The sequence below is a fragment of the Tupaia chinensis genome, unplaced genomic scaffold (assembly GCF_000334495.1).
Source record: "Tupaia chinensis unplaced genomic scaffold, TupChi_1.0 Scaffold000369_1, whole genome shotgun sequence".
NCBI lineage: Eukaryota > Metazoa > Chordata > Mammalia > Scandentia > Tupaiidae > Tupaia > Tupaia belangeri.
In genome coordinates, this window is record NW_006159866.1 from 612,422 (window position 1) to 624,646 (window position 12,225).

At 40.4% G+C, this 12,225-nt stretch overlaps 1 protein-coding gene across 5 annotated transcripts in view; it reads right to left on the reverse strand.

Moving 5' to 3' along the window:
* RABGAP1L (RAB GTPase activating protein 1 like) overlaps positions 1 to 12,225 on the reverse strand; it is a 762,391-nt gene that overhangs the window by 128,661 nt on the left and 621,505 nt on the right. Inside the window, exon 1 of one of the 5 annotated variants that reach the window (XM_027773766.1) lies at positions 2,957 to 3,093. The exons of the other annotated variants lie outside the window; for them this stretch is intronic. The gene's annotated coding sequence lies outside the window, so the exon portion shown is untranslated. Of the gene's footprint in view, positions 1 to 2,956; positions 3,094 to 12,225 lie in introns of those variants that run through there. 5 annotated transcript variants of the gene reach the window in all.

A 12,225-nucleotide genomic window follows, 5' to 3' on the forward strand; every position in this document is an offset into this window, starting at 1 on the left:
ATACATATATCAGATAATCATGTACACCTTAAAGATACACAATTTTTATTTGTCAATTATAACTCATAAAGCTGGGAGAAAAAAGAAACTACTTGACCCCTAAAAAATTTGTTCTTTAATGTAAGCATTGTGGAATGACAAATCTTTGTACAGATCTTATTATATCAACTCTATGAGTACAGAGGAGTGTTGTTTAATCTACTGGATATTACAGTGGAAACTCACTGAAGGGGAAATAGGCAAACAGCTGAAGGGAAAATTACTGCAGATTTTTAACTGTTATGAAGGAAAAAGTGACACAAACAATGTACAGGATTTTTTTAGAATTATTTAACTTTATTATTATTATTTTTGGAGAGGTTTTTGCTATAGGGTACGTGCACTTGCCAGAAAGACAAGGAGAGACAGAGAGACAGAAAGTGAGAAATCACCCCCAGGGGAGATGGCCATTCCACAATCCCTTCTCCTCCATTCTCCTCTCGACATCTTGGGCACGCACACACACGTGCCCAGTGTGAGTTTAAGCCATGGGTCCGGGACTTGAATTGCAGTCAACTATGTGGGAGTCTAGTGACATAGCCATTACGCCAACTGCTGGTCCCTATTATTATTATTTTACTATTTCCAGAGAGAGACAAAAAGAAAAAGAGAGTGAGAGCAAGAGAGAGAGAAAGAATGAGAAAGCAAGTCTACAGGTCCAGGACTTGAACCATGGTTGGTCACATGGGAGTCCAGTGCCCTTAATCACCACACCACCTGCTGGCCCGGATTATACAGTTTTATAATTTTGAGCATTCAAGGAAACATTCTCCACTTCACCTCTCTACTTCTTCATTTTGTTTTGTTTTTGCCATAGGATGTGTGTGTGTTCATCAGAGACAGAGAAATGAGAGGAAAAGTGAGAAATCATCCCCTTTCCTTTATTCTCCCCTCAGGATTTTGGGCATGCATGCACACATGGCCAGCATGATTTTCTTTCCTTTCTTAAATTTAATTTTATTTAGTCATTCATTTTTTAAAAGAATTATTTATTTATTTGTATAAATTTGACTAGAGAGAGACAGAGTGAGAGAGAGAGAAAGTGAGAATGCAAGCCACCAGGTCCAGGACTCGATCCATTGTCTTCCATGTGGAAGTCCAGCGCCATTAGCCACTACTTCACCTACTGGCCCCTCATTCATTTATTTTAATTTGACCAGAAAAAGACACAGAAAGAGAGAGAGAGGGAAAGTAAGAAAGCAAGCCATCAGGTCCAGGACTTGAAACATGGTTGGTCATATGGAAGTGTCCAATGCCTTAATCACCACACCACCTGCTATCTTCCCCACCCCCAGCATGATTTTCAAGCCACCAGGTCTGGGACTCGAACCACGGTCAATCATGTGGGAGTCCAGATCCTTAACCACCATGCCACCTGCTGCCCTCGCCTTTCATTTTTTAATATTGTATTTCAAGTTGTGTAAATGGTGCTAGTGTACAATTACCAATCTCCCAATGAACTAAATCAATTCCTTCTCAAGTTATCTTTAACTAAATCAATTCCTTCTCAAGTTATCTTTAAGTCCATATTGAGCAAACCTGGATATAGAAACTAGTAAAGGGCCAGCCTTAATAAATGAGCCCATAGAAAGAGCCTATATTTGTGATGAATATTGTCATGAAAAACAAAGTGCCTTGTGTCTGGATAACCACGTAATCATGTGCTGTATTACTTCTACAACCAATATACCATGTGAGCTTACCTAAACGGCTTCTTTCTTTCTTTATTCATTTAAAGTAGCAAGCTATTATTTTTAAGAACTACTTATTTTTTTTTCAGTTCATCAGAGAAAGAGAGACAGAGACAGGGAGAGAGAAAAAAAAAAAAAAGAGAGTAAATGGGAAAGTAAGTCACTAGGTCTAGGACTTGAACCATGCCATGTGGGAGTCCCAGTGCCCTAACTACCACACTACCTGCTGGCCCCTTTTTACTTAATTTTAAAAGGACAGTATTGGTTTAAATGATTGGTCAAGTCTACTCGTTTAATAATCTATGACTCTACTTTGAAGCACAGTGCTATATAAGAATTGTTATTTATGAATTACTTGATCTTTAAACCTGTTCAGAAAAGACATTTGATACCAAATAGCAGAACCTTTTGTGTGCTTTCTCTTTTCATTTCCCCACTGTAATATCCATGTCTGAGACCAGTTTCAAGAATCTGTTGTGAAGATCTAATTGTCTAGGTAAAAGGCCAGGAGTCAGCAAGTCATTTATAATGATATGCATGGCTGAGCTACAAGATTTCAATAACCTTTATTTTATTTTTACAACCTATCAGAATTAAATATGAGAAGATCAATATTTCAAATTGTATAACTCAAATGTTGAGTGTAGAGTCACATATAGAAGAGTTTCTCAGATCTGGCACTATTAGCATTTGGGGATAGATGAGTCTTTATTGTGATAAGCAGTCCTGTGCATTTAAAAATGCTCTGCACTGGGGCCAGCATGAACACTGTATCGTTAAAAACAGACTTAAATGCTGAGAGGGCCAGTGGGTGGCATGGCGGTTAAGGCATTGGACTCCAACATGGCTGACTGTGGTTTGAGTCTCAGACCTGGTGGCTTGTTTTCTCACTTTTCCTCTTTCTCTCTGTCTTCCTCTGGTAAGCACACAAGCCCTGTAGCAAATTAAGTAATAAAAATAGTAAGTAAAATAAGTAATTTTTAAAACTCCAAATACTACAAGATAAAGTGACAAAACTTTGCTTTTCCAAGTGATACTTCAGTGAAATTCAAGAGAGTGCATGGTTGCTGAGTTTCCCAGTACAGAGCCAAATGTGGTATCAGATGAGAAACTCAGGATACCCAGATTTCTGTCAATGGGCTATAGGAATAAAATAGAATCGCAGTACATAATAAAAATAAATACATTAATCTCACATTCCCCACTAAAACAAACCAAACACATACCTTTTAATCTCAGTCCATTCTAAAATGTCTTTGATTTGAGCCTTTCTTTTAAAAAATCTCCTTGCTTTTAAACAAGTCCCTCTTTCTCAAAAGCCTGTGTCTTTGTTTTACAGGTACACAAAACGAGGCTCACAGAAGTAGAATGTCTACAGAATTCTATGAAATAGAAGGTAGAATTTAGATTCATATGCTGTAAGAGCTTGACAGGTCCTCTGGGGCCCTCTATTTCAACTGCTATGGCGAAGGACCACAGTCACAGAGCTGTTTGATGGTGAAATGAAGATGGGAAGCAGCCTATTAGACTTATAATTATGAGTCCTAAAGGAAGCTGAAAGCCTGTCTTGCCTTTGGCTTATGTAAAGGATATAGCTATTCCTAGTCTTCCATAGAGCATAGCTAAACTCTCAAGGCTGTGTGGGGAATATTCTTCCTCCGTGCTGTTTAGACTGAAGGTCTATGCCTGAGTGGGGCCACTGGAGTGGCCATGTCCATGTTCTCGTTCATATTTGCAACAGATCTCCAAAACAAGGCCAGATATAAACTGGTTTCTGTTACCAGAACATATGACTGAGGTGTATAGTAAATTTTATTTTTTTATATATATGATGTCACTATGTTGTGATCTTCCTGCTTGCTATATTGTCCACCTGGCTGTTAACTCACAATGCTCTGGCCTCAGTCTCCCGAGTAGCTGAATGTGCAGGCTACCTTGTCTGGCATTTTAGGATGCTGGAAATAGAATCTGGACCTCCCATGTGGCCTCAGCTTGCCAAGCAGCAGCATCAAACAGTGTACTACCATAGCTAGGTCTCCATGGTAATTTGACTCCTATGCTGAATATAAAATCAAGCTCCCCTTTAACATATGATTTTAGGTCATTTATTCTCTTTGTTGAGAGTATCACAGGAAACTATGCACAAAAAAAGGTTTGGACTAGGAAAGGAGGAAGCATTTATTTTATTTTATTTTACTTATTTTTTAGTGTTTTTTTTTTTTTTTCCCCCACAGGGAGTGTGTGTTAATCAGAGAAACAGAGAGAGCTAGAAGGAAAGTAAGAAAAATCACCTTCCTGGGACCACCTTGCTGGCTATGTTGCTGGACTCCCACGTAGTAGACTATGATTTGAGTCCCGGATCCAGTGGCTTAAACTCACGCCGGGTGCGTGCGTGTGTGTGTGTGTGTGTGTGTGTGTGTGTGTGTGCCCAAGATGCCGAGAGGAGAATGGAGAAGAGATTGTGGCATGGCCATCCCCCCTGGGGGGTGATTCCTCGCTTTCTGTCCCTCTGTCTTTCTGGGAAGCGCACGTGCCCTATAACAAAACCCTCTCAAAAAAAAAAAAAAAAAAAAAAAAAAAAGAAAGAAAAGAAATCCCCTTCTAAGGAGGATGGCCAAGTCACAATCCCTTCTCCTCTATTCTCCTCTTGGGATTATGGGCATGCATGCACCTGTGCCCTGTGTCATTTTCAATCTACTGGGTTTGGAACTTGAACCACAAAGATGGCCATGTATGAGGCCCGTTCCTTAACCATTATACCACCTGTTGGCCCCATCACTTGCTTTTACAGGTTTCCACCAGCAACAATTCCCTTAAATTTCACACATAGGGACCCAACATTATTTTTAAGCCAGCTGACACAGGACTTGAACCTCAGTCGGCCATGTGGGAGTCCAACACCTTAACCACCATGCCACTTGTTGACCCCAAGAAGGAGAATTATTTATTTATTCACTCATTTATTTTAAGAATTATTTTATTTAATTTTATTGATTTATTTTAATTTGACTTGGGGGGGAGGAAGGGGGAGGGAAGAGAAAGCGAGAGAAAGCAAGAAAGCAAGTCACCATGGTCAGCCACATGGGAGTCCAGTGCCCTTAAGCACCATGCTATCTGCCAGCCCCAGAAGCATTATTTATTTATTTAATTATTTTTGGCCATGGGATGTATGTACTCACCAGAGACAGACAGACAGAGACAAGAGAGGGAAAGTAAGAAAATACCTGGAAAAAAGGGGGGCAGATGGCCATGTGGTAATCCCTTTTCCTCCATTCTCCTTTTGGGATTTTGGGCATGTATGTACACATATCCTATGTGATTTTCAAGTTGCTGGGTCCAGGACTTAAACTGTGGTTGGGCCATGTGGGAGTCCAGCACCTTAACCACTATGCCACCTGTTGACCCCAAGAAAGAGCCTTTTATTTTAGAAAGAGAGATTTTTTTGCTATAGGGTGCATATGCTCACCAGAGAGAGAGACAGACAGACAGAAAGTGAGAAATCACCCCTCAAGGGGATGGCCACATTACAATCCCTTCTTCTCCACTTTCCTCTTGGGATTTTGGGCATGCATGCACATGGGCCTGGCATGAATTTTAAGCTGCTTGGTCTGGGACTTGAACCATGGTCAACAACATGAAAGTTCAGCAAGGTAACCATTATGCCATCTGCTGGTCCCAGAAAGAGCATTTTACAAAGCATTTTTCTAAAATGCATTATACATAGAGTCTATTGCAGTCATAATTTTTAAAAGGCACTAAATTTTCTTTCAAACTCAGTAGTAGAATCTATAAATATATCACTCATTTCCTGGTTGCCTAAGCCATTAAGGGTCTAATCTGTTTCCTGAGTTGAAACTAGCTAATATAAAAATATTTAGAATAGTAATCATCCATTGAAATGAGCATTTGGCCTCCATTCATCCAAAACATAGTCTCAGTCGTAATTCCCATCAGTAATTTTTATGCTTTCTGAAAGGACTAATCTCATTTTATACAATGAGGAGTCTTTATTTAAGAAAACATGGTAAGGCTCCCTTCATTCCCCACAATAAGGGAACCCCTCTGTCCCCTCTGTGACATTCCTTAGCTTTAAAACATGTAATACAGGGTCTGGAGGTGGATTATTTGCTTTCCTGTCAAGCAATTCAGTCATGAAACCTATGAAAAAAATACATATAAAAATATAAGGCCAATGTTTTGTCACTGACAAAAATGTGACAAAATTGAGATTTTTATTTTTTTACATTAAGTAATGTACACATTACCCATCTATCTCAAAGGTCCAACCACTCTGCAACAGTATACACAGAACACTGTGCTCGCTCTGTCCTGAAAACAGGAATATGTGACCACACAGGCTAGATCAGGAGTTCGGCATTTTCTCTAAGCATGTCTCATAGTCCTACTGCTATTTCAACAACTGTAAAAACTTTAGCAAATGCTGGGGCCAGTAGGTGGTGTGGTGGTTAAGAGCACTGGACTCCCACATGGCCAACCGTGGTTCGACTGCTGGACCTGGTGGCTTGCTTTTTCACATTACTTCTCTCTCTCACACTCACTCTGTCCCTCTCTGGTCATCTCTTCTTTTCTTATCTTTTCTCTTCTTTCTTTAAGGTTTTTGTCATAGGGCATGTGTGCTCACAGGGAAGGAAAGAGACAGTGAGAGGGAAAATGAGAAATCACTGCCCAGGGGGGATGGCCACGCCACAATCCCTTCTCCTCCATTCTCTCAAGATCTTGGGCCCGCATGCACATGTGCCCGGTGTGAGTTTAAGCCACTGGGTCTTGGACTCAAACCTCGGTTGACTACATGGGAGTCCAGCAACATAGCCATTATACCAACTGCTGGTCCATAATTCTTTAAAAACAAACAAACAAACAAACAAAAACTTAGTATCCCTCTGGCACCCTCTTCCTCAATAAATACATGGAGAATTGGTCAGACTGGTCCCACTCCTCTGAGACTACAAGCCCTTTGTCTCCCTGCTAGAGATTATTGCTTGTCTTGTGTGCTTTATCTTGCTTGTGTTTCCGTGGTTCTACATTTTGGCTGCATTGGACCCAGCAATATACCAATTGTTTGCAATGCTATGCCAAAACTGCAGAAAATTTACTGAAAATAACCTAGAGGGGCGCTGATACTGGTTTGTCATGGGCAGCCCACAGTGTGATATCCACCCTTCTCAAAGTCTCATTCCCAGGAGCATCTTTCTCTTTTGAGGATTGCACATTGCTGTTTGCCATTAGCACACCCCTGACACATTAGCTGGAGGGTTCAGACAGCAAACTCTATATTTAGCCTAGGAGAAGCACTAGTCAGAAGATAAACATGCCAGAGGAAACCCCCAAATGTAGGAGATAGCTGGTATGGCTTTGGGTGATCTATACCATCTCTCCTCTTCCCTTAGCAAAGCTCACCAGTTATCCTTTTTTTAGAGGTTTTTGCTATAGGGTACGTGCACTAGCCAGAAAGACAGAGAGAGACAGAGAGACAGAAAGCGAGAAATCACCCCCCAGGTGGGACGGCCATGCCACAGTCCCTTCTCCTCCATTCTCCTCTTGGGATCTTGGGCAGGCATGCACACATGCCCGGCATGAGTTTAAGCCACTGGGTCTGGGACTTGAACAGCGGTCAACTACATGGGAGTTCAATGAAAAAGTCATTACGCTAACTGCTGGCCCCTCACCAGTTATCATTAAAAACAGCCTAACAAAGACAGGTTTGGGCTTTAGAGTAAAGTTGGCCCTTCCAGGTGCGAGGCTCTCAAGGAACCAGCCTCATTCAACTCACTTGTTATGCATAATTCTGAACTCAGAGCCCACTGAATTTAAATTTCTTTTAAACCATTATATGTAAAGTGTGACTTACAAAAGATAAAGGTCAGCATAAGGTCTTAGTCTGACTAGTTAAAAGATTATTAGACTTCAGTGAAAACATTACCTTTTCACAATTGAGACACCAACCCATAATAAAGTCATTTTCTATGTTTTGGCATTGAGCAATAATATAATCTGCTACTCTAAATGCTTCAACCCACAACAAAATAAACAATAATACAGTTCCTTTCTTTTCAGAAACATCACTTTCAAAATAAAACTAAAATATTTCATTTCATTTACTAAAGAAAACGAACAAATATCTGCTAAAAATGATTAGTTTTTTGTTTTTTAATTCTGCTAGAGGGTCTTTGTGCTAATCAGTGAAAGAGAGAGAGAAAGCAAAAAGAGCAACTTTCAGTGGGATATGGCCATACTACAATCCCTTCTCTCCCACTTCTCCCTTCTGCCAAGATTGTGGGCACACATGCACACATGCCCTGGCATGTCCTTGCTGCCAAGTCTAGGACTCAAACTAGAGAGTCAGTTTCGTGGGATTCAGCCACCTTAAACATCAGGCCATGGGCTGGCCCACCAAGATTTTCCTTAAAGAAAGTAGATTACCAAAACACAACTGAAGGCCAGTCCGTGGCCCAGTGCTTAAAGTGGTTGGATCCCACATAGCCAACCATATGGTTCAAGTGGTGGACCCAGCAGTTTGAGAAAAACAGCAGCATGTTTGCATGCATGCCCCAAATCCTGAAAGTGGAGAGAGACGGAAAGAAGGGATTGCAGTGTGTGACCATGACACAAGGGTGCTTTCTCTCTCTCTTTGTCTCTCTGGTGAGTGCACATGCCCTAAGGTTAATTAAAATTTAAACAAAGCAAATGATAAAAATGTTATTCTGTTTGCTAGTCACATTGTACAGTCATTAAAATAAGTTGTTTAAGTTTCTCTTCAAAGGTTCCACACTTATCACAGGTAAGTCTTTTTACAGTACACAGCAGAGTGGTGTAGCACATGAGGCAGATGCATATCTTGACTTTAGCAAGCTTACGACAAGCTCCTGGAGTCATCCAGGAAAGAAAAACTGGACTACATAGTTGACGTAACCTACTAACAAAAAGAAAGGCATCTGAAGTCCAAACCTGAAGTCATTCACAGCACGGTACCCAAGGTGGCTGCTAGAAAGTTGCACTCCACTCCTGATACCAACTTGCAGTGCACTTTGCTTTGTGCTAGTCTACTCAGAAGTTGGAGGGATGAAAATCACAGAAGTAATTCCCCGTATTCATAAGTCCTCCTACAGCCTTTGAGGCCTGAACAAGTATGTTTCTTTTCAGAGTTTAACGCTGCCAGGTAAAAGTTTACAGAATTTCAATCAAATAAAAAGTAAACAATGGCTTCCTGTACCATGAAACTAAAATAACTAATTCACTGAAAGATAATGCTAATATTTGGCAACTGAAAGGGTAACCCATCTTTATTCAGCCTTGGATAAGACTGCAATTAGGACAAAATTGGGTTGATTCAAGTAAAATCCTTAAAAACTGAAGTAGTCAAAGAAGTATAGTGTTGTTTGATTATATTATCATGATTAGAAATTTCTTTAATGACAACTTAAAATTTAAGTCACATAAACCCCCCAAAATTATTTACCTTAGATTTTTGCCATAGGGCACATGTGCTTGCCACAGAAAGGCAGAGAGAGGGAAAGTGAGAAATCACCCCGCAGGCACGATGGCTACCTGCAATCCCTTCTTTCCAAATTTTGGGCACACGTGCACAAGCGCCTAGAGGAACTCAAACAGTGGTTGGCCACGTGGGAGTCCAGTGCCTTAACCACCATGCCACCTGCTAGCCCCAAGCCCAAGCCCAAGAATTTTTAGAAAGGTAAGAGTTAGTTTCTTAATATATCCAAAAGGAAAAAATGTCCAACTTCTTCACTGAAAACAAAAGACTGTTTAATACAGAAATGCCAAAAATTGCTTTCAAAACCATATGAAAAGGGGAAAAAAAACCAAGACAGGTACTAAGAAAATTCATTTCAGGGTAAGGAGGGGAACAAGGGAAAAATACATTTAATTAACACAAAATAACAAGTTATCTGTTGATGATAATGTATCTGGTAATGTCTTTTGACTGATATGCACTGTATTCATGCTAGGAAAAGCCATGTTGCACACAGTAAAGAATAAAGTGATGAATGTAAATAATTAATAATTTTAAAAAATTCATTCTCTTCCTGGGACCAGCAATTGGCGTAATGGCTATGTCACTGGACTCCCATGTACTCGACTGCAGTTCGAGTCCCGGACCGGGTGGCTTATACTCACCCCAGGCGCGTGTGCGTGCATGCCCAAGATCCCTAGATGAGAATGAAGAAGGGACTGCGGCATGGCCATTCCCCTGGGGGGTGATTTCTCGCTTTCTGTCTCTCTGTCTCTTTGTCTTTCTGGTGAGCATAAGCACCCTATAGCAAAAGCCTCTTTAAAAAATAATAATAACTCATTCTCTTAAGATAGTAAGATTGAACTTCAGGCCAGCTGGTGATATGGTCAAGGCAGCTGAGCTGAATATGCCGTTTGAGACCTAGAACAAGTGGTTTGAGAAACATGCTGTGTGCACATGTTTGTGTGCCCAATATCCCAAGAGGAGAATCAAGAAAGAATTGTGCCATGGCCATTCTCGGTGTGTGTGTGTGAGGGGTAGTTTCCTGCTTTCTCTCTGTTTTTCCAGTGAGCTCATGCCCTACAGCAAAAAAAAAAAAAAAAAAAAATCACAAAAACAAAACATACAAACAAAAAACTGGACTTCTACACAACTGGAAAATACAGCAAACCGTATTTTACTTATAGCTCTGACTGCAACGATATAGCCTCTGGCACATGGCCCTGTTCCAAGGTCCTGAGACTGTTTTGTCACTACCTACCACGCCCAAGCTAGAAGGAACAAGGCTTCCTAAAGTCTCACAGGCACGGCGGTTTTAAGATGTAGTTCTGCTCTGTAGATCTTCTATTACCATGTAACAAACTGCTAACACCCAGTTATCTCACAACCAGAAGTCCAAATGGCCTCTGCTGGGCTCAGCTCAGGGTATCGCGAGGCTGAAATCGAATGTCCCCTGCGTGGCACTCTAATCTGGAGGCACTGGGGAAGAATCTGCTTTTGAGCTCTTTCAGGTTGCTGGCAGAAGCCAGCTCCTTGAGGTTGTGGGAATGAGGTTTTCTTGCTAGCTGTCAGCAAGTTGTCGCCCTCATTTCCTCCAGGGCACCTGTCTTCTCCTCATGTCATCTCCATTTGTAAAGGAGCAATTGCACACTGAGTCCTTTACACACTCTGTCTTCCTTTTAAATTTTTAAAATTTTTATAAAGCAAAAATTACAGAACATTTTCTCCCCGAGGAAGAACTGTCCATTCTTTTGTCTGTTAAATGTTTCTTCCCTTTGCCCCTCCTACCCACCACTCACTACCACCCACTCCTCTCCCTTACAGTCTCTGGTTTCTACACTAGCCTCTCTACTATCTTGTCTTTGTATCTTTCAATTTCTTCTATAGAGTGCTGACATGTGGTACAGATTGAATGGGATATACAGTCAAAGTCTGGCTCACTTAGCTCAACCTTTCGCATTCTATATTCATCCACTTTGACTCAGTAGGGTCTCATTGTTTCTTATGGCTGAGTAATATGTTATAGTATAATATGTGCCATGGTTTTTCAACCTATTTATCAGTTCTGGGACACTTAGGTTATTTTTAAGTTGTAGCAGTTGTGAATAATGCTGCAATAAATAAGGATGTATTCAATGCAAGTATCTTTCCAAAGGAGTGTTTTCCTATTCTTTGGATAAATGCCAAGGAGAGTGATTATTGGGTCATATGGTAGTTCTATTCATAGTTGAGGAACCTCCACTGTTTTCCACAAAGGTTGTACTAATTTACATTCCCACCAACAGTGCAAAAGGGTTCCTTTTTCACCACAGCCTCCTTAGCACTTGTTCTTTATCTTTTTCATCCTAGCCATTCTTACTGAGGTTAAATGGTATGTTATTGTTGATTTTTAAAGAAAATGTTATTTATTTAATTCTACTTTTTATTGTTATTTTTAAAATTTGACCATAGAGAGAGGAGAGAAAGGGAAAGTGAGAAAGCAAGCCGCCAGATCCATGATGCGAACTGTGGATGGCCATGTGGGAATCTAGCGCCTTTAACCAGCACACCACCTACCAGCCCCTTTCACTGTGGTTATAATCTGCTTTTCTCTCATGATGAGAGACTTTGAACATTTTTTCATATGCTTTTTGGCCATTCATAAATTTTTTCCTTGAAAGGCTCTCTGTGTAGTTCATTTGCCCATTTTAAAATTGGATTATTCATTTTATTATTTTTTTTTGTGGGTGAGCTGCTTGAATTCCCTATATATTCTGGTTATCAATCCCTAATCTGAGGAATAATTTGCATATATGTTCTCCCAGTGTAAGGGAATGGCATGTCTTTTCACTCTAACTGTTGTTTCCTTTGCTGTAAGGTGTCTTTTTAGCTTTATATAATCCTACTTGTCTATTGTTGGGATTACTGCCTGTGCTTTGGGGGTATTATTTAAGAATTCTTTACCTATTCCAATGTCTTCAAGAGTTTCTGCTAAATTTTCTACCAGTAGTTTTATAGTTTGAGGCT